This window comes from Schistocerca americana, chromosome 1 (assembly GCF_021461395.2).
Source record: "Schistocerca americana isolate TAMUIC-IGC-003095 chromosome 1, iqSchAmer2.1, whole genome shotgun sequence".
NCBI classification, from domain to species: Eukaryota; Metazoa; Arthropoda; class Insecta; order Orthoptera; family Acrididae; genus Schistocerca; species Schistocerca americana.
The window spans coordinates 916,676,462-916,702,037 of NC_060119.1; the positions used below are offsets into that span (position 1 = coordinate 916,676,462).

The following is a 25,576-nucleotide window of genomic DNA, read 5'->3' on the forward strand; positions in this document are numbered from 1 at the left end:
GAGGGCGTGGCCTGTGGCAGCAAGGTTGTGCTATGCACAAGTGCACTGTTTGTGTTGTAAGTGGCAGTCGCACGGCGGTGCGCAGGACCCTAAGTTGCGTAGTTTGAGGTGCTGTCCGTGAGGGGAGGGATAGGAGCTGTCAGTACGGGAACACGTGACGCTTGTCATGCATGCACACTTGTGTCCAGCTGAGTGTCAAATGCTGCCATGTTATGGGGGTGTGGTCCTGTGGAACTGTCAGTACATGTTATGGTAGACTTGATAGCACAGTTGCAATGGGTAGTGGGAGGTAAGCACACAGAGGCTCGATTGCTGGGACTACAAGCAGATTCGGCACACTTACTAACCTTGCTTTGTCCTTGCTGCAGTGTCTGTAATTCCTTTGCTGCGTCGGATAGCTGGAGCTGAGTTTTCTGGAGCCAGAGGGAGAGCTCGAAGTTTTCCTTGCGTAGGCTAGCGACGTTTTCAAGCTTGAAAAGACACTTGTGCATTGTTTCTTGTAACGTCATCAACAGAGCCGAGCATGTACGGGTGGGATTAGCCTGGACCGACGTCTCATGGAGGGGAGGGGGGGGGGGGGGGGTCCTTGACGGAGCACAGGGGAAGTGAGTTTTGGATGGGTGATGAAACACGGTGTTTCGCACTGGGTCTGGTGAAAGTTTGTGGTGTCGCAAGAAGTCAATGCCTAGTATAGGTTCCTCAATATTGCACACTAAAAATGTCCACTCGAGTTTGCAGTTTGCAGGGAGTGAGATGACGTGGGAGGTTCAACCCGAGCACTGTAGTTTAGTAGAATTCACAGCTTGCAGTGAAGTATGATGAGGGCAGATGTTCGACGACACTAAGGACCCCGCAGCAGCGAAACGTCGGCGCCTGTGCCCACTGGGAAAAAGTATCCTGACAAAATGTCTTTAATATAAAGTCGTCTGTAATTATCCGATTGTTCCCGGACAGAATGGAGCACTGGGAGGTGGCTGTCATGTTGTGTGCAGGAGGTGGCACCCGGACCTACCTGCGATTTGCGTTTGGGAAGCAGTAGGGTGGTCTGCAGTTCGGTGCCACCTCACCAAACCGTGTGTGCAAGTAACAGTATGGGTAGTGCGGATGCATTTCCTGCGGAAAGTTCGTTGCCAGAGGCAGTGGCCGAGGTTCGGAGGCCACAGCCAGTTCGGTTGCAGGAGGGGGCATGACCGAGGGCGGAACCGGTGACGTCCCAGCTGTTTGTATACTGCTTCCCGGAGTGAGCGGAACAGTCGGTACAGTGCAGCCCCGGCCGCGTCTGTCCGCAGGACGAGAAGCCTGAACCTGAGACTTGCCAGGTAGGCAGTGGCTGGTGAAATACAACAGTGATGCCTCATGTAGTATGTTAGCAATTGTCATTCGTTGCTCGACAGGTTCGGGATACCTCTGAGCCAGAGCAAAGCGGATGTGGGGAGGTAGTTTATCTGTCCAGATGGCGAGGAGAGCTGTGTCAGGGAGTAGATCGTCGCTGACCAGGGCCCGTAGCCGTCTCCAAAGTTGTGAAGGGTTGTTGTTGCCGTATTGCTGTCTCAATTGAGGGTGCAAGCTGACGTAGAACTGTCTTTTTGGCTAGAGTGTACCGGGTAGCTGAGTCCGGGGTGTCGACCAGGTCAGCAATCAAGTCCTCCTGGTCGTGCAGGTGGGTGATAAGGCACAGAAATCTGTTTGATTCATCGAGTTTGAAATGGTCGAACACTTCGTCCACAATTTTGAACCAGGTTGTTGCCCTGTCGGGATTGAACCGCGGCAGTGTTGGTAAGCATTGTAGAACGTTCGGAAGTACAGGGTGAGTTGAATTCATCGGGACACTGCCTGAAACGAGCTGTTGTTGCTGCATTATTCCCAGAGTGTGTGTCTCCAGGGTATGTGGCAATGACGGCTGGTCGGGTGGCAGCGTGAAGGTGACGCGTTGTGGTTGAGCGCGATCTGTCACGACGCGGAAGTCCGACGCAGGTGAGACACCGTAATGTGTCAATTTCAGTTGCAGAAGTTTGGCTGGAGCCAGCAGGGGGGCGACAGGTGAGAAAAAGATCAAAGTTTGAAAACGCGTGCCAGTCCGCGGAAAACTTGACATGCGATCAGAGTCGGAGCCACTTGTGTTGCAGGGAGGCTGCGCAGGTGTGGGCTGTCCAAAAGCACAGTGAGGAAAATGATGTCGAACGTTGGGCGAAATGTATGAATGTTCACTGTTCATAGTCACTTCACTCAAAACGGTGTGCGGAAAAGGTGAATGTCATGGCACAAAACACTGAGGCATAGCAGTAGGACGGAGATGGAGGTCAGGCACAGATAACAAGCCATTGTTCCTGTTGCAGGCCGAGGTATTGCAGCAGGAAGGCATGTGCTGATGCTGAACCGAGGCAGGCTCGGGCGTGGTCAGATGCTGAGGAGGTTGACCTGTGAACAAAGCATGGCAGGAATCCACATGGTACTGCACGGATTGTGGTGTGGCAAACTGTTGTCCTGGCAGTGGTAGGTTATCCAACGGAGCATTTGCAGAAATCGGCATTGATCCCGCACTGCAAGGAGATCCGTAAGAGGTAACTGCACCGTTGATGAGGGAGAGCACATGTGGCGGGAACAAAGGCATCCGATAGCCGGAAACATGCACACTCTTAACCTCACTTATTGTTGCAGGCATGAAAACATCCAGCGAAATCGGCGTAATCGATGAGTGAGAGGCATCGTGTTGCAGTCCTGGCGGGTGTACATTGCCCAGAACACGATGTATGTTGATCACAAAATCCGGTGTTAGGCGTTGGGCAGAAGCCATTGTTGGAATGTTGTGTTGACGCAATACACGCAAAAATAACCAACGCAGAGACTGCGGACACAGTAAAACGGCGAAAACAGAATACGTTACAACTCGGGGTCACCAGTGAGGTGGATACTTGGGTGAATACACCAAACAACACCTTATAATCAGGAGTTCATTTATATACCTCTTCACACAAGTAAGGCTTACAGGGAACTGGATGGTAGAACTACACAAAAGTGATGTTTTGCTAGGTTCAAAGATGATGCTCAGATCAATACTGGTGTCAATCTCATCGGTGCCACAAAGTCTACCATCGAAAAATAATAAATTGAGTAGAAAATTCTTAGTTCTTGGGTGTGCAAGTTAATGAAAACATAACTGAAAAAAACGCGTAGTAGACCCAAAATAATTAGGGTTCAGCTATAAGAATAATTGTCAACCGTGGGAACATATAAAGCAGTAACTTAACTTATTTTGCATGGTTTCATTCACTGATGTCCTGTGGGATAATATTATGCAGTAACTCCTTGGTTAGATAAAGAGTATTCGTTGGACAAATGAAAGTAATTAGAATTATATGCGTCTTACAGGCATCTGCACTTGGGAATATTAACCACAGCCTTGTAGTACATTTACTTATTCATAAACTTTGTTGTCAACCACCAACTGCAATTTCAGAGTAATGGAGATATTCACTAATACAGTATTAGAAGGAAAAAGGATGTGCACATTGCTCTTGTGAATCTAACTTTGGCACAAAAATGAATGCCATCCCCAGCTATAAAACTCTTTGATAATCAGCCAATTGAAATAAAATATCTTACAGATAGCAGAAGTGTTTTCAAATGTATACAGAATTTGTTTCTCCTTAACAACTCCTCCTATTCCACAGAGGAATTTGTAGAAGTCTGGCATCTTTTGTGCAACAGAAACATTTCACATTGTAACACATTTCACATCATAATATTTATTGTGAATATGATCTAAGGAACAGGAAACTATTTAACTATTGGGATTACTACTTTCTTTAAAAATCTGAACATGAAATTAGTGAAATGTAACTTTATTGTATCTTTTTCTTAACGGAGCACAAATTTTTCTAATGTAAATGCAATACTATACTTATTCAATCATATATATAATATTTAATTTGTGATTCTATAATTTTTTATAGGCTGGTATACTCGCTGTGCTCTTTATTATACTGGCAACAACAGCTGATGAATTGTAAGTGCACGACAACTGTTAGCAAAATTCAATCATTTACTCTATCTTTGCTTGTCTTAGTGTAATGTTTTTTCCCTACAGCTTTTGTAAGTCTATTGATTTAGTTGCTAAAGTACTTCATCTGTCAGAACATATAGCTGCAGTAACTATTCTGGCTTTTGGCAATGGTTCAGCAGACATCTTTACCTCTTTGGCTGGAGCACTAAGTGGACATTCAGAACTGGTCTTCGCTGAACTTCTAGGTGTAGTATGCATATCTTCACTTCATTTGAATAGTGATTAGTTGTGTATACATGTATGCATTAGTTAAAATAAAATATGGGAATGGATCTGGAGTTGATGCTCTAAAGTGCTAGGAAAGCCATCTCTTGTAAACTAGTAGAGGGCTCAACATAAAAGCAATGTATCCTCATTTCCTGTACGTTGCAACTTATTTATTTGTGAATGTGATAATAAAGTATTAAATATTTTTTGGTTAAAATGACGTTGATCAGCATGGTAAAGAATCAGTCATTGGTTTAAGATGGGTAAAGATGGTCAACAGACCCAGTTAACTGTCAAGTAAGTTGGAATTTCAAATAGTGCACTTACCTCTGGCACAACTGTAAGAACCAATGAGCAGCTGATACCCAGATGAAACAAATTGAGGAGGGAGTAATTTGCCGCGTGGGATTAGCCGAGCGGTCTAAGGCGCTGCAGTCATGGACTGTGCGGCTGGTCCCGGCGGAGGTTCGAGTCCTCCCTCGGGCATGGGTGTGTGTGTTTGTCCTTAGGATAATTTAGGTTAAGTAGTGTGTATGCTTAGGGACTGATGACCTTAGCAGTTAAGTCCCATAAGATTTCACACACATTTGAACATTTTGGGAGTAATTTGACTGGAGTGTAGCTAGTTAGCAGATGTGGTTGAATTGCAAAATAATCAGAGACTTTCACTAGGAGCTCCTTATGGATAACTACAGTGCTGTCATAGGAGATTAAGACAAAATGGATGAGGCTGTTATGTGACTAAAAATGGCTGACAGACAATGACAACGCCTTTACTAATACACTTGACATGTTATACAGAGAAGCATATAAATGAAGTGTACATAGATTTCTGGATTCTTCTTGCAAAACTACTGTGTTTGAGAATACACACATTGGAAAGTCCAGGATGGAATAACAATAGTATTATGAAAAGGGTGGGTTGGTGTTCAGCATATAGAGGAGACACTGAGTTGCAGATGGGTACAATGAAAAGATTGATATACAGTCGATCTTTTGGCCAAAAGGCCCTCTTCTGAAGGAGAAAACTCACACACATTCATACAAGCACAACATGCATGCGTGATGACTACCTCTGGTTGCTTGGCTGGACTGAGATGTAACTGCACCAGATGGGAGCAGCAATGCAGTGTGGGGGTTAAGGAGGAGAAAAGGGGTGGCCAGAGAGTGAATGGCAAGGTGGGGGGAGGGGTGTGGGGTGTAGGTGTAGTGCTGCTTGGAGAAGCATGGAGGGATGTGATGGGGATATGATAATGCGTGCAGTTGGACAGTCAGGTGGTGGGAGGAGGAGTGGAAAAGAAGAGAAATAGAGAAGGGGTAAGGGGGAGCAGGGAGGGGGATAGGTAAGTGGAGAACAGTGGCTAGCAAAGGCTGAGGCTAGGGGAGTTAGGGAATGTAGGACATACTGCAGGGAGAGTTCCCACTGCACTGTTCAGGAAAGCTAGTTTTAGTAGGAAAGATCCTGCTGACAAAGGCTGTGAAGAAGTCATTAACGTGAAGCATATTGTGTTGGGCCGCATGTTCAGCAACTTGGCGGTGCAGCTGTCTCTTTGTCACAGTTTGTTGGTTTCTGTAGGTGCCCTGGACAGCGGTTGGATACCAACCTGACTGTCACCCACCATACAGCCCAACAAACAAGAGTGATGGTCTAGGGTGGCATTTGTTTCCATAGCAGGATCCCTTTCGTTGTCATCTATGGCACCCTTACAGCACAGTGGTTCGTCAATGATGTTATGTGTGTCATTTTGTTGCTCTTTGTGGGAAGCCCTCCTGGGCCTACAGTTCAGCAAGATAAAGCCTGCTTACACACAGAAATACTTTCTACTACTTGTTTTCAGGCTTGCCAAACTCTCCCTTGGCCAGAAAGGTCACCAGATCTCTCCCTAGTTGAGAATATTTGTAGCATTATAGACAGAGCTCTCCAACCATCTGGGGATATTGATAATTTCTGGCATGTAATCACTCAGGAGAGCATCCTACAGCTCTAACAGTTAGTAGTATGCTGAATGACTGCTTACATTATGACTACAGGTAAATCAACACATTAGTGACTTGCTCAATTAGTGAAGCTCTTGCTCTTGAATACACTGTGTGATCAAAAGTATCCGGACACCCTCCAAAATATACGTTTTTCATATTAGGTGCATTGTACTGCCACCTACTGCCAGGTACTCCATACAATCAACCTCAGTAATCACTAGACATCGTGAGAGAGCAGAATGGGGTGCTCCGTAGAACTCACAGACTTTGAACGTGGTCAGGTGATTCGGTGTCACTTGTGTCATTCGTTTGTACTCAAGATTTCCACACTCCTAAACATCCCTAGGTCCACTGTTTCCAATCTGACAGTGAAGTGGAAATGTGAAGGGAAATATACAGCAGAAAAGTGAACAGGCTGACCTCATCTGTTGACTGACAGAGATTGACGACAGTTGAAGAGGGTCATAATGTGTAACAGGCAGACAACTATCCATACCATCGCACAGGAATTCCAAACTGCATCAGAATCCACTGCAAGTACTATGACAGTTAGTCAGGGGGTGAGTAATCTTCGATTTCATGGTTGAGCGGCTGCTCATAAGCCACACATCACACCGGTAAAAGACAAACGATGCCCAGCTTGGTGTAAGGAGCGTAAACATTGGATGACTGAACAGGGAAAAATGTTATGTCGTGTGATGAATCATGGTACACAATTTGGCAATCCGATGACAGATGTGGGTATGGGCGAATGCCTGGTGAACGTCATCTGCCAGCGTGCGTAGTGTCAACACTAAAATTCGGAGGCGGTGGTGTTATGGTGTGGTCATGTTTTTCATGTAGGGGGCTTGCACCTCTTGTTGTTTTGCATGTTTTTATGTTTTAAGCAAGTCCTTGCTTCCCACTGGTAAACAGCGATTTGGGGATGGCGATTGCATCTTTCAACAGGATCGAGCACCTGTTCATAATGCATGGCCTGTGGTGGAGAGTTTACATGACCATAACATCCCTGTAATGGACTGACCTGCACAGAGTCCTGACCTGCATCCTATTGAACACCTTTGGGATGTTTTGGAATGCTGACTTCTTGCAGGCCTCACCAGCTGACATCAATACCTCTCCTCGGTGCAGGACCCCATGAAGAATGGGCTGCCATTCCCCAAGAAATCTTCCAGCACCTGATTGAATGCCTGCGAGAGTGGAAGCTGTCATCAAGGCTAAGGGTGGGCCGTCACCGTACTGAATTCCAGCATTATCGATGGAGGCTATACAAACTTGTAAGTCATTTTCAGCCAGGTGTCCAGATACTTCTGATCACATAGTGTATTTCATCCAATTTCTCTGAAATTGTAATTGTTGGTTTGTTTGTACATGTATATCACATTTACCAACTTCTATCTCATTCAGTTAATTCCTTCATGGGGCATCATTTTTTTCCGTCTTAGAGTGTATAGTATAATTATACATAACAACTTTTACATAAACATACATAAATTCATTTATAGAAGATGGAAGCTATTATTAATCCTATATTTCTTTTAAAGCAAAGATCAAAATTACTGTATTAAACAAACTTTACTCAATGTCTCTGAAATCGTGATTTACTGTAGTTCGTCCCTGTCAGAATACCACACATTAATTCTTTTGTTGACACTAGTTAATTGTCAGAATATCCTTCTTTAGTGCTGTATTACTCAAAACCATAAGCACCAAAGCCACAATAGCAGATTTTAATATCATAGAAAATAAAATGTGTAGCAGTATATACTGTATTTACCTGAATCTAAGCCACACTCGAATCTAAGCTGCACTCTCAAATTGAAGCAAAGATGGTTCATTCCTATGTGAGATACAAATTAGATGGAATTATTTAATTGACTAGATAGAAAATCTACTCACAAAGTGGCGTCAGAACACATGCATAAAAGACAGTTGTAATTGACAAGCTTTTGGAACCAGTGGCTCATTCTTCAGGCAGAAGGGTTGGAGGGTAAGGAAGAGGGGTGAAGGAAAAGGACTGGAGAGGTCTAGGAGAAGGATTAGATTTCAGAAAGTCATTCAGAACTGCGGATCAGGGGAGACTTATCTTACGGGATGAGAAGTGATATGATTTCTGCAGTACTTGTTATGACAGATGGCCACTTGTTAGCAGAAGACACATTGACTGTGCCAAAGACGGAGACGGCGTGGAGTTTTACAATTATTTATTGAACTTTCTTTACAATTTCTCCCTTGTCATCGCTGCCCAGACCTGCGGATCCCTCCACCTGGCTGCTGCTGTGTAGATTCTTCGACAATGCGCGCAATGCGGGCCACCGATTGCACTCAGAGCCTCAGGCCACCAGTGCTCCGCTGAAGTCAGGATGCCCCGTGGTTGAGATGAACTTGTCACCGCTCGGCAGCCGCGTCGCCGTGAGGTCAGCAGCCAACACCTGCTGCACTGGTGGCTGGGAAGCTGTCAGTCGCGATGTCTGTGAGGTCCCGTCATGGACGGACCACACGGCATGGCCGGGTTGCCGTGAAGTCCGGGCGTCAGTCCCCGGCAGCACCTGTGACCAAGACCGTGCTGCGGCCGGTCCTGCTGCAAGTTCTCGCTGTAGTTAGTCAGCCATGGTGCTGACCGAACTCGGGCCGACCCCCAGAGCTGAAGCTGACATCTGGCGGCGAACGGATGACTCCTGCGAGCTGGAACAGACTTCCGGAATTGTCACCTACGAAGATTGAACATTTGCACACAGACCACGTCCGTCCTCAGATCCGAACTGCTTCCTGATGGCTTCTGTCTGTTGCTGCCTGCGCTCCACTATTTATATTCAGCAGGAGCATGTTTTTTACCCTCAGTGGCAGCTTCTTGTTATTACTCCCGCAGTATATTGCATCGTAACTTAGCGTGTTGACCTCACTTCACCTTACTCAGCACTCTCCAGGCTTCGCTCGGCGCTCGGTCTGTGTGCGTCCTTGCGTCAGACGGTTGGTAGACTGCAACTGTCAACAAGGCTATCTGTGCCGTGCTTACTTCGCAACGCCTTGTTCACCAGCATGCCTTTGTTTTGCCATTCTCCACTGCAGGAAGCAACGCTTACTACATGTGGCCGCAACACTGCCTCCTAAAAATTAAATTCGGCCCCGAATTTACCCTATACGTTAACTCTAGTTCTATCCTATATTCTACTTCTTCTCTATATACATACAGGTTGCCCTGCCTCATGCCCTACTGGTAATCTATTCTACAGGAATCTTATGGAGCGGTCTTACATTAATATGCTGAATCCTCCGTTTTAATAAGACATATACCACACTGATAAATAAAATCAACACGGTAACAGTACTGGTTGAAATACCTATGGTCACTATGCTACGTTTCCACCTGGTATCGTACTCCTCCACATGCCTTAATAATTTCTGCATTGAAATTTGACCTTTCTCTGAATCTACTAGTTTATCTATCGTTTGCAATAGTGTAGCATCCAAGGTGTTGTTAATATACGTCAAATTTTCTCCTGGAGTGATGCTGAATGTTGCATCTGGCCAGTACAAAGCCAGGTGAGTATCTGTAACCTTGGTGACTCCCGTGACTGTCGCTGGTAAGCTGAAACGATCCCCTACTATTTCACAATTTGTTCCGTTGATTAGCAAATCACTGTCCCGTAATTCCATCTCCGTGGTTGCTTTCCAATTCCCATTGTCATAACACTTGGCTGATATCCTCTCCATAGGGAATACTGAATACAACCAATTCCTCCGAACTTGCTGAAAATGTGGCGTAGGCTTCACTATTATTCTCCGACACTCCGAAACTTCTGCTTCTGCCCTAAATAACTGGATCTCACACTTCCTCGTTGTACCTCCCATCCGTTCTTGTCGTTCCAACCCTTTTGTGTTAGCTCGTCTAACTCTCTGCCATACTTCCTTAATGGTTTTCGCAAATTGCCTTACATGCTCGCCCTCTGTTCCCAGCCTTGGATGAAGCATGTCAAAAGGTGATGGCATCTTCTGCCCATACAACACTTCGTACGGCGACAATCCTGTTGACGTATGTACCTTACTATTATATGTACTGGTTACGAATTGCAAGTACACATCCCAGTCGATGTGTTGACTATTTACATAGTGACTCAACACCTTAGCGATCGTGCGATGCACTCTCTCCGTTCGTCCGTTTGCTTTTGGATGGAATGGACTAGTCCGTAGCTTCTTTATCTCCAGTAACTTACACAGTTGCTTCATCAGATCAGCTGTGAAATTAGTACCTTGATCCAAGATTAAAGACTGTGGTATCCCATACCTGAGTAACCAATCATTAACTAAAGCTTGTGCCACTGTACTTGCTTTCCGATCTGGTAATGCGACCATGACTAAATACCTAGAAAAGTGATCAATCACTGTTAACACATACTTATTCCCTGCTGCACTCCAATTAAGTGGACCTAATACATCGATTCCAATTTGTTGGAAAGGTCTGTCTGCCTCTGGTAATCTTTGAAGCTGAATCCTTTGATGGCTCAAGTCCGCATGCTGTGCGCATGTCACACAATTCCTGACGTACTCATCCACGCCTTGACGTCGTGTCATCCACCAAAACTTCTCCGCTATCCGCCTACCCGTAGTTCTTCGCCCGCCATGTCCTGAAAGAAAATGGTCATGCACCTGTTGCAAAACTTCAGATCTTAACGCTGCTGGTACGACGACGCGCGAGCCGCATTTCGTCGACCTGCAAAGTAACCCGTCCTGTACCAGGAACTGCGGTTGCTTTCTGGACAATTGGCAATCACTATCCATGGCTTGTGCCCTTTTCCACTCATCTTCAGTCACCCCTGTTACTTGTAATACCGCCACTTTCCTGCTCAATGCATCAGCATTGGGATGTTTCACACCTTGCTTGTGTATTACCTCATAATTGAACTCACTGAGTTTCAGCGCCCATCTCACTAGCCTACTCGCTGGGTCTTTCAGACCTAATAAACATTTCAGAGCTGAATGATCTGTCACAACCTTAAACCTTCTACCGTACAGATAACATTGAAAGTACAAAATCTCGTATATTACCGCTAACAATTCCTTCTCTGTCGTGGAGTAATTTTGTTCCGTCTTGTTAAGTAGTCGAGACGCGAACGCAATCGGATGTTCTTTGCCATCAATTTCTTGCCCAAGTACAACCCCAAGAGCATGATTAGATGCATCGTATTGTAGTATAAACTCCTTCGAAAAGTCGGGAAACTTCAAAACTGGATCTGATGTCAGTACCCGTTTCAACTCTTGAAATGCTCTCTCGCACTCTGATATCCAGTGGAAGGTAACACCTTTTCTTAGCAACTTAGTAAGTGGCCTCGCTATTTCTGTGAACCCCTGTATGAATTTTCGATAATAGCTCGCAAGACCAATATACGATTGCAGTTGTTTAACCATTTGCGGAACTGGAAAATCTCGTACTGCAGAAGTGAGACGAGGATCTGTCCGTACCCCGTCCTGACTGATAACATGCCCGAGATAATTTACTTGTGCTTGCGCAAAATGGCATTGTCCAAACTTAATGTTAGCCGTGCTGCCTCTAATCTTTTAAACACCTCCTCTAACCGTTCCACATGCTGTTCTATATCTCTTGAAAAAACTATAATGTCATCCAGATACACCATGCATTTTTTCGGTTTCAACCCACGAAGGACTCCTTCCAACAACCTCTGGAATGTTGCTGGAGCATTTTTTAGTCCAAACGGCATTCTGTTATACTCAAAGTGACCACAGTGCATTGTAAATGCTGTTTTTGGCCTGTCCTCCGGACATACTTCAGTCTCCTGATAACCGCTCCGCCAATCCATAGTGGAGAAAAATTTACACTGCCCTAGGTTGTCTAACGTTTCTGTGATATTCGGAATCGGATATACGTCTGCCACTGTCCGTTCATTCAAATGTCTGTAATCGCAACAAAAGTGAAATTTTTTTGACCCGTCCGGTGTCTTCTTCAGAACGAGGACCACGTTACTAAACCAAGGACTATTACTGTACTGGATTATCCCATCTTCCAGTTGTTGTTCTATTAATTGCTCTACTACTGGTTGTAATTGTTTTGGTAGTCTGTATGGCTTATGATACACTGGAGCGAGATTCCCTGTTGGAATACGATGCTGTGTTATCGGTGTAGCAGGTAACGTACCCTGTGCTTCAAACAACGCTTTATACTTTAGTAATAATGCTTCCGTACCCGAACGATCATTTCCTCTCAAATGATTTACCTTGTCATGAAGTGCAGATGGTTTGCTTTACATCATAGTCTAGCCTCGAACTATCAATGTCCTCTTCATCCATTAACTCTACTGTGGCTATTACTAATCCCTTCAGCAGATCGACATCATCCCGCCCGAAGTTATCTAAACTCATTGGAACCATAAACTGCCCATTTATGTCTGTTACCCGTGATACACTCCTATGAATAAAGCAATGCCTTTCGTCTAAAACCTCATTACTTGGTAGTGGCTCTACCAAGAATAACTCCTGCTGTGGCACATCGACATCCACCGGTACCCAGATCAACTTCCCTGTACCTGTTCATACTTTGTCACACGAAATCACCTTAATGCACTTGTACACAGTTTAGTTGGTATCCCCTTAGCTATAAGTGCACCTTGCGACTCTGAAACATTTGCGATGGCTGTACCCATTGAGAACAAGTTCCCACCGAGTTCCAGCGTATGTTGCGAAAGGTCAAGTTTGGAGTGATGTTTAATCAGAAAAGCCCAACCCAAGTACCACTGAAAATCCATGTCCCACAGTTGACAACACCTCCATTTGCTCCCGGATCCACACGTTTCCTATCTTAAACTTGAGCTGTGCTGTCCCAAGTGCATTTAATTTTTTATCACCTAATGCGTGCAATCTGTATCTCGGAGCTACCAATCCTTTCTTGCCCACGAGGTCCACACTGACAACTGATACATGCGCTCCAGTATCCACTAAAACTCTTCACCACTTATCTTTTATCCAAACCATCAAACTACAATCCTCCTCTTCGTGCACTCTCCTGCCTACCGACGGCAGGAACACTCCCTTTTTCGTTTAACGGTTTTTTACCTGCTGTATCATTAACCTGTTTTTTGGCTTTACACTGCCGTGCCTGATGCCCTATTTTCTGACAATTGAAACACTGCGGTTCCCGACATTGTCCCTTAAAATGACCTTGCTTCCCTCAATGGTAACACTCTTTGGAAGACGAAAAAATTTTCTTGTCATTGTGACTTCTAGTGGCGCTATCCACTTCCTGCAAATGTGTGGCTATGCCAAATGCTCCTGCTAAGTCACTTGGATTTTCCATCCGTATCCGGCGTGAAAAATCCAGCGAGACCCCTCGCAAAAATACATCTAAAGCTCTATTCTCTGCTTCTTTCAATAGAACTTCATTTGCACACGCATCTTGCGTTAACTCATACGTGTGCACATTCGTTCTCCTAATTCTGTCTGAAAATTCTTCTACCATTTCACCCTCACCCGTTTTTTGCATCATCCTCCCCAATTTTTCCCTAAAAAATCTGGCACTGTTTTGTTTCCTAAACCTTTGCAATAATCCCTCAGCCAACTCTGTGAACGTAGTAGCATCCTTTAACCCTTAATGGTATGCCATATAAGTCTTTGCGTCACATACTAACTGTAACCTCGCCATTTGCAAACACATTTCATCCGACCAGCCACACAGTCTAGCTGTACTACGTACATCACCAATGAAAACATTAATATCCTCTGATGTTTTACCAGAGAAGGAAGGTATCATATTAGCCGCTGAACAATCTGCCACACCAGAAAAGACAGTACCCTTGCATTCTACACTATCGCTTCCCGAGCCTGATTGAGTATTGTGCAACAATTGTTGCTTCAACCTCTGCATGTGCTGCTTTTGCAACTTATTTTCTTCAATCAGTTTCTTAACTTGGTCTGTCAATGTGACTACAGTGTCACGGTGTCCTGGTTGCATGTGCCTCTGGCATTTTCCATTTGGTATACCTCACCTCACAAAAATAAAATTGTATTACCCAGAAGTAAGTTAATTCCTAGCACGTCTAATGGCAAGCCATCAAGACTTACCACATTGCCCCGTTACATGGCCGTAGAAGCCACACACATCACAAGTGCTTGGTACAAATTTATCGCAAGGAGTGACATGACCTGTTAATCCACACACTACACATTTAGATGGTACTAAGTTAATGTGACTATCACTGCCACGAAACTGCGATAAGTCTACAGGGCTGCTAGGCCTTTCAAATGACACTCTCACATCCCTTAACATTACCCTCAACATGTATATATCTTTCTTTCCTGTGGTATCAACAGTGTAATTTGACAGCATGTCAAAATACAGTGAAACCTCTTTATAACGTTCTTCCATTTAATGTTTTCTTCTATGATATGTTCTTTTCCAGTCCTGACCAGAAGCCCATATGCGCAATTTCCTCTATACAACAATTTCCTCCATGTAACACTCATATTTTTGTAACCCTAACCTATTATTTCCCTCTTTAAAGCATTTAAGCCACTGGTGTAGATGCTTCATTTTCTGTTCTGCAGATTTGCACAGACTCTGAACGATCATGCTCAGTGTGAGTCACAAGTCAGCATCAGTGCCCAATTAACGTGAGATGTGATGCACACGTGCTTCTCGTTTGCCTTGTCGGCACTGTTTTTTTGTTTTTTTGCGTGAGCTAATGGTGAATGTCTGTACAGTGTACAGACAATTGGAATAGAGATCAACATGAACATCATTTCCGCCCTTTTTATTGCTCATAAAAACCACACAGTGCGTGTTGTACCACCATACAGCGAGACCTTCTGAGGTGGTGGTCCAGGTTACTGTATGCGCCGGTACCTCTAATACCCAGTAGCACGTCTTGTTGCATTGATGCATGCCTGTATTCATTGTGGCATACTATCCACAAGTTCATCAAGGCATTGTTGGTCCAGATTGTTCCACTCTGCAACGGCGATTTGACGTAGATCCCTCAGAGTGGTTCATGGGTCACTTCGTTCATAAACAGACCGTTTCAATCTATCCCAGGCATGTTCGATAGGGGTCATGTCTGGAGCACATGCTGGTCACTGTAGTCAAGCAATGTCGTTATCCTGAAGGAAGTCATTCACAAGATGTGCATGATGGGTGCATGAATCGTCGTCCATGAAGATGAATGCCTCGCCAACATGCTGCTGATATAGTTGCACTATCGGTTGGAGAATGGCATTCACATATCTTACAGCCATTACGGTCCCTTCCATGACCACCAGTGGTATACATCAGCCCCACATAATGCCACCCCAAAACAGCAGGGAACTTCCAACTTGCTGCACTCAATGGACAGTGTGTCTAAGGCATTCAGCCTGACCAGATTGCCTCCAAACATGTCTCCAACGATTGTCTGGGTGAAGGCAAATGCGACACTCATTGATGAAGAGAATGTGATGCGAATCCAGAGCAGTCCATTTGGCATGTTGTTGGGCCTGTCTTTAGCATGCTGTATGGTGTCGTGGTTGGAAAGATGGACCTCACCATCGACGTTGTGAATGGAGTTGCACATCATACAGCGTGTTGCACACAGTTTGAGTCGTAACACGATGTCCTGTGGCTGCACAAAAAGCATTATTCAACGTGGTGGTGTTGCTGTCAGGGTTCCTCCGAGCCATAATCCACAGGTAGCAGCTATCCACTGCAGTAGTAGCCCTTGGGCGGCCTGAGCAAGGCATGTCATCGAGAGTTCTTGTCTCTCTGTATCTCCTCCATGTCCGAACAACATCACTTCGGTTCACTCTGAGATGCCTGGACACTTCCCTTGTTGAGAGCTTTTTCCGGCACAAAGTAACAATGCGGATGCATTCAAACTGTGGTATTGAACATCTAGGCATGGTTGAACTACAGACAACATGAGACAGGCACCTCCTTCCTGGTGGAATGACTGGAACTGGTCAGCGGTCAGACTCCCTCCTTCTAATAGGTGCCGCACATGCATGGTTGTTTACATCTTTGGTTCGGTTTAGTGACATATGTGGACAGTCAAAGGGACTGTATCTGTGATAAAATATCCGCAGCCAACATCTATCTTCCAGAGTTCTGGGAACTGGGGTGATGCAAAACTTTTTTTGGTGTGTGTATTTCAAACATTCAGAAATTTTGTGATGGCTCATAAACTTGAGGACACAACAAGATAACTATAGCACAACTTTCTCATTTGAAGCAAGAAGGGGTTCTGATACAATCCAGAAGAAATAGGAAGCAAACATGTTTGCTTGACCAACTAAAAAAAAAACTGAGGTATGTAATGTTCAGGTTTTTCCAATTCATGAATTTGTAGAGAAATTTGACTGCAGCTGTACTTTACAAGTTCATTACCAAAGTAATTGTTTGCAGCTAATTCTTTTTTAATTTTTACCATTTAGTGTGTTTTTTTTAAATTACATTCTCAGTAAAATTTGACTTGACTTTTACAGTTATCAATTTGAACGCTCCCTCTTAATAGTGTTTTCCTCCATACAGAGTTCAGAATTTGTGGTCCCTTAAAACACATTATATATAAGTTTGACTGTATGTAGGAGTTTGGTCAGCATTCCCTATCTGGCCAAGAAGGTACTGATTTTTATTGTGCTGACTGATTATGAAGTGCTGAAATTCCACAAATCTTTCTTCATAATTTTTTGGTAGCTTCTGCACAATAGAAGTTTGCTTCCAAAGTGGCAAACTCTGCACTTCATAAAAAGACCAGTCAAGTTGCAATTAGCTGACACGTTCCTTATCAGATTTGTTTAAAATTACTTGAAGAACTTGATACCAGCCACGTTTTGTCCCACTAAAAGCTTTCCTGCTACTGGGACATTCAAATAATTTGCCATTTTGCAGCTGCCTTTGTGTGATATTGCCTTCATGAATCTCATACTGGAAACCTGGAGCATGATTAGAACTTTTTTCCACACAAGAAATAACTTCCCTATTGAATCTGGCACAGTCATGAAAGCACTTCATTATGGTTCACTAACACAAGCACTTCACAAAATTTGATGAAAGAATATGTAAAATCAGAATGAGCCACAGCTGACCAGCTCATGCAGCAATCCTAAAGCCTTATGCATTGTTGGTATTTGTGTAAATAAATTTATTTTGTTGCTATGAATATTTGAAAGGCTGCTACATTCAAAGATGAGCAATACTGAATTTCTATTTCTTTTGTTGGATGATGTATTAAAATCCAATGGTTGAAACTCAAAGAAAATAGGTAGACTCATCTTCTACCCTTCCCTTTTTTTTCCACATAAGTTTTAGTGTGAGTATTTGGCCTTGTGCCTGCAAAGCATGCCTGTGCAGTGCTGCTCAATTTGACAGTAAAAGTTAGTTGTGGTGGCTCCTGGTGCCATTTTTCAGATTTTCCATTTGCTTTGCATTTGATTCTAAGCTATTGGTGTTTTTTTTGTATCTTGAAAACTAGAGGCTTAAATTTGGGTATATAAGGTAGTTAACAATCTGTCAAAATACTAATATTTTATTCATTTCTTTTCTAAAACGCCATGGACTGTGTAGTACTCCAATGCTGCCTTAACTCACATAGATGTTTTATAATAACAAAATCATGTTTACTTACACACAGTTATACTTTATTATCTACTCTGCCTGCTTACTGATTAAATTCTTTCATTATAGACCTGTTGACTGTAGAAGTGCATTACAAAATTTAACTACTACAAGCTTTGTTTCTCATACAAAAGTGACTCCCCAAAAATGATACTCCACAGCAACAAACTGACAGCATAGTTTAACAAAACTTCACTCTCTATTAATTATCAGACAAAAACTTGTTTATTATATTTCAGTGCACTAGATAAGACATTACTTTATTTTAAAATACTTATTTTGCTCTCATGATGCCTGAAAGGCTTTTCCAAGACAAACATTTATTTTTCATAATCCTTGGTGTATGCAACATTGCTTACTTTATCTCCAAATTATTTACACTACCCTGAAAAGCCATATGATGGCACATTTTTATTAACCGTGACACATTAATACTGCAAACTGATTTTATTTTTTGCTTGGAACTGAACAAAATGATTGTGAGTTCATTTTTATTGCTGCCATGTTATTGTCTGATTGCATTCTTAATTTCATACAGTATTAAGCTGAAAACTTTCGCTATTATTCACAAAAATGTTATCAGCACTACTAAATCCAAACATAGATAAGACATTCTTCATAAAATTTAGCTTATTTGGCATTTAGACTTTGTAGTGGTTCCATCTGCTTTTATTTCTTCATTTGTTGTCCTCGGTGACATCGTACTGCGTTGCGCCATTGGCTGAAAAATGGGTTGTGAATTCCGACACTGACTGCTGTAAATAATGTAGCCTACAGGTGCACAGTTGCATTTTGCCGTACTTTAATTTCACTCTGCACAACCCCCAAAATACACAGTTATATAGCCAGTGCACTACTTTTTAACCTTCGATAAGCCTCATTAATAGTTTGCAGGCGAACATCCACATACTGCTACAATAGTTTACTGTTGAACATCTACGAGCAGTAAAACCTAACCACAAAGTTCACAGTTCTTGAAGAATAATCAGGTACATATGAAAACAGTCACTGTCATTGCTTTACATATGGCCTAATTGTTGTAACACTTATTTCACTCTTAAGTCGATCTTTGTTGTCGTTCTAACCAACACAGGTTCCTCGTCTGAAACTTGGCCGTGGACTGACTGTCTTGTGACCAAAAATTGGGCTCTTATATATCATCACAATAATAGGTACTGAAACTACACTTTGTTCAAAGTTAAATTTACAGCAATTACAATTAAAATTTAACTCATTAAATTAACTGAATACCTCGAAAAATTGGTTCTGCTGAACAGTTTCTCCTACTGAAAGGGTTAAGCTCAATCATTTGTTTAAGTCATGAAATTAACATATATAGTTATGCAAACAGTACTTTGGACAAAACTATTAATTACTTTGGAATTAATTCAGGGCTGTTTTTGCTAACTTGTTTTCGAATAGAGCCAAATAGATACTTTAAGATTACTAGTCTATTGTCTTCCAAATGTTTACAATTATTACAGAATTTGTATTTGTTTGTATGTCAACAATAGAGTTTACATTATGAAACAATTACTGATTTCACCATATAACAAAGGATACTAACTAGGAATAGTCAAAATAAATCAGAAAATCAATTACATACAGTAAACTAAGCACAAAATTAGATCTGGTGTTATATTCTTTAAAACTGAGGACCAGTCTTTCTCTATTATGAAAATGCAGATTATATTCACGTATGTTAATGGTAAATAGTTAAAAGTAACAAAACGAATTTAAGGAGGCAGATGGCAAAACCAGAGTGGAATTCAAATTATCCCAGCTTGCTTTATCACAACTTGAATCTTCATGTCCCTCTGTAGGGCACTAGGATTTCATTCATGGTAGCACACGTACCAATAGTGTAAGTCACCTGGCAATTTTATAAAAATTTTTCAAAAATCTCAGATATAGCTGCTGCTGGTTCAACTGCTACTCATTCAGCCCTATCTTCGATGGTCATCAAAACAGGGGTTCAAAAGGAGGATGTCAAATCTGTTTTGCCTCATGATACAAGGCCTCTTTATCACATTCTTTCTCCAGTTCCTCAAGCTGCCCCTATACTTATTTCTCAGCGTTTGTTCTGGTAGTCACCTCTCTTCCCCCATGCCATTCTGTGTGCATGCCAGCCACCTCTCGTGCATGTCGACAGATGTTGTTAAATGGTCACAAATTGTAACATGTTGTATTTCAGTAAATGTCAGTTTTGTCATGCAAAGTGTTTTATGGTATTTAATATCTCATTTTAACAGGCATTCTGATCATTTAGTGTGATATGCAGCATGGTACCTTGTGAGACAGGGAGATGTTCCAGACCCGTATTTGATCTGTGCAGTGGGTTACTGACTGTGCGCTGTTACACAGGCCAGCCTGAGTGTGAATTTGGGGTGTTTCCCATGCTCATTTAGGCACTTGCTGTGATGGTCCCCAAATTCCACCTAAGTGAACATGATACTTAAACAAGTAAAAGCATGACAACACACATAACAAAGTCTACATAATTCACTGACAGATGGTGCACAGAACTTCCATGCTTACATCCCTTAGGTTACCTAGAAGACTGTGGCATCAGGAAGGACATCCTGCCAAAAATTAAATAATAAAATAAAAATTGCCAAAGCCTGAAAAAATGGACCCAATACTATATGGAATAAATGTTAGGGAAAAGACAGAATTCTAACAGTATTAACTGTCTGTGAGGAGGGAATATGTTCGACTTGTCAAAGAGAGATGTTGCCAAGGAAAACTACTAGAATTTCCACTTAATTATAGTCCCTGGCACCATTCCATAATAAGCAGTTAACAACTCCTCTCAGTGTAATCATAAACTTGTAACTTCCTCATGTTGTACAAATGAAATGCCTATCAATTATCAACACAAAACAATTTGTAATGGTGCTACCTAGGTACAAATGACTAGCTGTGCCACAAAATATCTTGTTGAGGCACTATTTGTTTTTGAATACTTTAATATATACGTATGCATTCCCAAATTGATGAATGTTAACCATATGCTGAGTTATGAATTTGCCTCCTAATGCAAAAATAGCAGTTTGCAACTTTTTCGTAACAAAATCAGGTTGGTCTTGTACAACATCCAGTTTCTGTAGAAATAATGCACCAACCAATGGTCTTAAAACTTGAAAAGATGATTGAACAGCTTATTTCTTGCATATGTAGGCACTAGTATTGTACTTGACAGAAAATAATGCTAATCACATCTAAGATAAACTATGCTTGTCAAGGTCCTTAACAATATTTAGATGCAAGACCATACACAATCAATGACTAAAAACTTCTTTGGCAAATTTAAGTAAAAAAGGAGATGTGCAGAGCTGAAATCCTCATCCAGAGTATTCAAATCTGAATGCTGTGATTCTGTTTGTTATCATTTAATTTATAAAATCAAATTGTTAATTACTTCCCAAGGAAATCTATTTTGCTGAAGAACATTAATATTCATTTAATTTATGTTCACTTCCCTATGTACGTTGGATCTGTGAATGTAAAACTAGGATTTATGTCTTTACAAGTTAGTATTGCCCGATCAGAGAGGATGAACACGGGGCTGTGAGGCACTGTTAATGGAGAGTATGTGACTCCATAGAATTAGACTGGTCTGCACGTGGAGCAAAGTGATGGAAGTATGGCTATATGGAAGTTTCAACTGTCAGTGGTCACCTGGCCAGGTGGTAAGGACTGTGACTGAGATGGCAGAAATGGCATATATTCAAACACTGTAACCATATGGACAGCTGTGTCTTTGCAAGAAGGAATCATCAGATTCTGAAAACAGACTGACTATTTTGGAGTTCATTTGGAGGTGGCTGTTGTGCTGTCAACACTCCATCTGTGACACATGAACTTTGAAAACTATGTGTAAGTAAGTCTGCTAATTTGCAGATCATTGTAAATAAATAACAATTTATAAAATAATGCTAAAACAACATATGGGGATTCAAAATGAAAATCATTGAGGAGCACTTTCATTTCACTTCAGCACAGTATAATGTAATTCCACATACATCCTTCAGAGACAGATGATTACATTTACTGGTTATAACAGTGTAGTAGATAATATAATAAATACATAAAATAAGGGAAAGGCAATGACTTGAATACAGTTGACTGATGCGTAGGGCACAGTAACACATAACAGAAAAAATGTTCTCACTAGCTTTTGAGCTCTAGCCCTTTTCCCAACAATAATACACACATTCATACACACACAAGCATACAGACACCCAATGTACACACCCATAGCCACGGAAAAGACTCAACATGATATAAACAAACAGCAGGATGGAGTAGGCTTTGGATAGTTGTAGGATAAAGTGCTGAGGTATTCCTGTTTCTCCAATGGGTAAAGTGCTTGGCTTGGACAGCCACTGCAGTTTTGTTGTGTAAACAATAACAAAAATTCAAAAATTGTTCACAATTTGCAGAAACTGTCTGGGTTAGTGAAATCATCATGCAAAAACAGTGTAGATTGATGTGCCACACTAGTTTATTATGTTATTATTACACCTTTTGGATACAGTATGATAATGTGTTATAATTCTGTCAATTTAAAGGTAAAGATTTTAAATCTTAATTTTAATTGTAAAAGTGTGATTTTATTTATTTATTTACTATTATGTTTAATGTACTGTACACATATTACTATGAAATTATCATATGATTTATTTACTGACTTGCAGGGAGAGGGGTCCATTAGCATCTGAAGTGGTGGTGGGACATTTCACACAGCCTATGAGAGGGTAGTTAGGGTTACTGTTGGACTTGGGGCATGGTGTGATTATCATATGTTGGTGATGAGTGTGGTCATATTGTGGTATGAGTTGATAAGACCACTAGTTACAATTGCAGAATATTGTACAGGAACAGTTAGCATTGATGTCTCAAGTAATTGTGAATATTGGTTAATGTACAATTTATAGATGTTTGAATGAGAGATTAGACAGACTAGCATTTAACAAAGGCATTCTTGAATCATTGAGTGCTGATTGATTCATGGTGCTGCAGTTAGAGCTACAGTCTTTGGAACTGAATAAAGGCAATTTAATAATTAAACTTTAGACACTGAAGGTAACTGACAGTATATCCATTGTACCAAAGTACTTTAATTATTTCAGCACTGCAAACCTTTAATTTTAACACTTCAAGTTCAAGGACTAAATATTGTGTGTGTGTGTGTGTGTGTGTGTGTGTGTGTGTGTGTGTGTGTGTGTGTGTGTGTGTGTGTTTGACCCAAAGACAGAAAACAGGCCAAAGTTTTCATTGCAAACCTTTATTAACACTGCAGGGTCAGGGGCTAAATATTGTGTGTGTGTGTGTGTGTGTGTGTGCACGCACTTGCGTGCGTGGAGAGGGGGGACTGACATTAACATAAAAACTGAGCAAAGTTTTCAAATAGCAAACCACACATTGTCCCAATGGCCAATGCACAAAAGTGTGTCTTAAATAAGCAGCAGCAGTGTCATAACAGACTGTTGGAAATAATATTGTTTATCATATGAAATTGCTTTTAGAAAGGGTTAACACTTAAGTTTGAGTATAAATCTTAGCCTATGAAGAGCTTAACAATTATTTGAGGAGTATGTCTACACTCTCTTTCCTGTCGATAAAGCAACAAAATGGAAGAGTGATCGTCTTAATATACCTTCTTTCATACATTTATTGAAAAGATAACTTTGAAATTACTCTTTCAATCTTTTTAGATTACTTTTAATCCTGATTGCAAGTACAGAGGGACTGTTCTTAGTTGAGGACCCCACATGCTAGTTGTAAGGAAATGTAAGCATTGGGTCCTTGAGTAGCAGAAGTACATGAAGACTGAGTAAGTAACTTTCACCATTTTAATCCAAAATACAATTTACAATAACAATGGAATCACTCTGTCATTCACAATAACATCAAATAATTATGGACTGATTGGGACTCCATTGTGAGATGAGAAATGTAGCCTTACACCTCATCTGAACCGTGCTAGTTAAACAGCTTAACCATGTGCAGGCAACCGGTGTTGATGACTCTGCTGTGGAGACATTTGTTTGCCCTGATATGAGTGGCTGATCAGCATTCCAAGGTAGCAGTGCATTCCATGCATACATGCGTGAGTGGCTGCATGTAAGCCTCTAGCCTTTACCTCACTAATATTCATTAAATTTTTCTGGGTATTTGTAATTAAATCACTATCCTTGGGGAAACCAGACAGAGAGCTGTTTGCATAGGCTAGTATGTCTGATTCATGGTAATAAACTGGCAACATTCTCATAAATGAAAATCTTCCAGCTGTATGAAAAGTAATTGGCAATATAGAAGGTACGTAAAACAGATCACATGATAAATCACAGTGGGTAGCATCTAAAATTAATCATCTACAATTTAATTTGAGTGTGAAAGGTGTTTCATATGAAGGGTTGAAATGAAGGAGTAAATTATACCTTCAGAACATAAGTCAAGAAATGGCTGATAAAGAGGCGTTAAAATTCTATGGCAGTTGTACCTCAGAGAATTAATCACAAACAAATATTTCTCACAGTTATATACTCTACTATCTAAGAATAGTGTCAATTCTGTGCAAATTAACTTTGAATACATTTAGCCATATGCAGATCATGCTTATTGAGCAATACAAAATATGGTACCTTCAATCTGAACTGATCAGTAAATACGAGGGCGGTTCAGAAAGTAACCTCCGATTGGTCACAGTGCGGGTTGTGGGGGGAGTAGCGACGCCATCTGTGCGTTCACGCACTCAACAGGTCAGTCGGCATCAAGCCGTGGTCGAGTGAACGTCGTACCTGCGCTAGTTTAGTTTTTGTGGCAGTTTGAAATGTGTGCTGCAATAGAAAACCCCGCCAAATGTGAAGTGCGTGCTGTCATAAGGTTTTTTACAGCCAAAGGATATTCTGCAGCAGCTATTCATCGTGAGCTTTGTGCCGTGTACGGACCAAGAGTTATGAGTGAAGGAGTTGTCCGTGAATGGGTACGTTTATTTAAAAGTGGACGAGAAAACGTTCATGATGAAGAGAGGAGTGGTAGACCATCATTGGTGACTGACGAACTCGTTCAGACAGTTGATGCAAAAGTTCGTGAAAATCGACGTTTCTCAATGTCGGAGTTGTCTACTGGTTTTCCACAGATTTCTAAGACTCTCTTGTACGAGATAGTGACAGCAAGATTGGGTTACCGTAAGTTCTGTGCACGATGGGTGCCCAAAATTCTTACCGACCACCACAAAACTCAAAAAATGGCCTCTGCATTAGACTTTCTGTCACGTTATGAGGACGAAGGAGAACCATTGTTAAACAGAATCGTGACCGGTGACGAAACCTGGATTAAGTACGTGAACCCTGAGACAAAAGAACAATCAAAGATGTGGGCACATTCAAATTCGCCTGCCAAACCAAGAAAAGCCTCGCAAGATTTTTCTGCCAGAAAACTGATGGCAACGGTGTTTTGGGATGCCAAAGGGGTGTTGTTGGTTGAATTCATGGAACGTGGTACGACCATTAATCAAGACGTGTACTGTGAAACAATAAAAAAGTTACGACGGGCTATACAGAACAAATGCCGTGGTATGCTGACTTCCGGTATCGTTTTTTTGCACGATATCGCCCGTCCTCACTCTGCTCGCAGAACAACGGCCCTTCTTGAGTCCTTCAAGTGGGACGTTATCAACCATCCACCTTACAGCCCAGACCTGGCGCCAAGTGATTATCACCTCT

The 25,576-nt window shown here is 41.9% G+C and overlaps 1 long non-coding RNA gene across 1 annotated transcript in view; it reads left to right on the top strand.

Annotated features, from left to right (window-relative positions):
- The window catches only part of LOC124547736, a 100,907-nt gene that overhangs the window by 36,969 nt on the left and 38,362 nt on the right, over positions 1-25,576 (top strand). Inside the window, exons 3-4 of the long non-coding RNA XR_006967695.1 lie at positions 3,954-4,006; positions 4,135-4,248. This is a non-coding gene — a long non-coding RNA (uncharacterized LOC124547736). The remainder of the gene's footprint in view (positions 1-3,953; positions 4,007-4,134; positions 4,249-25,576) is intronic.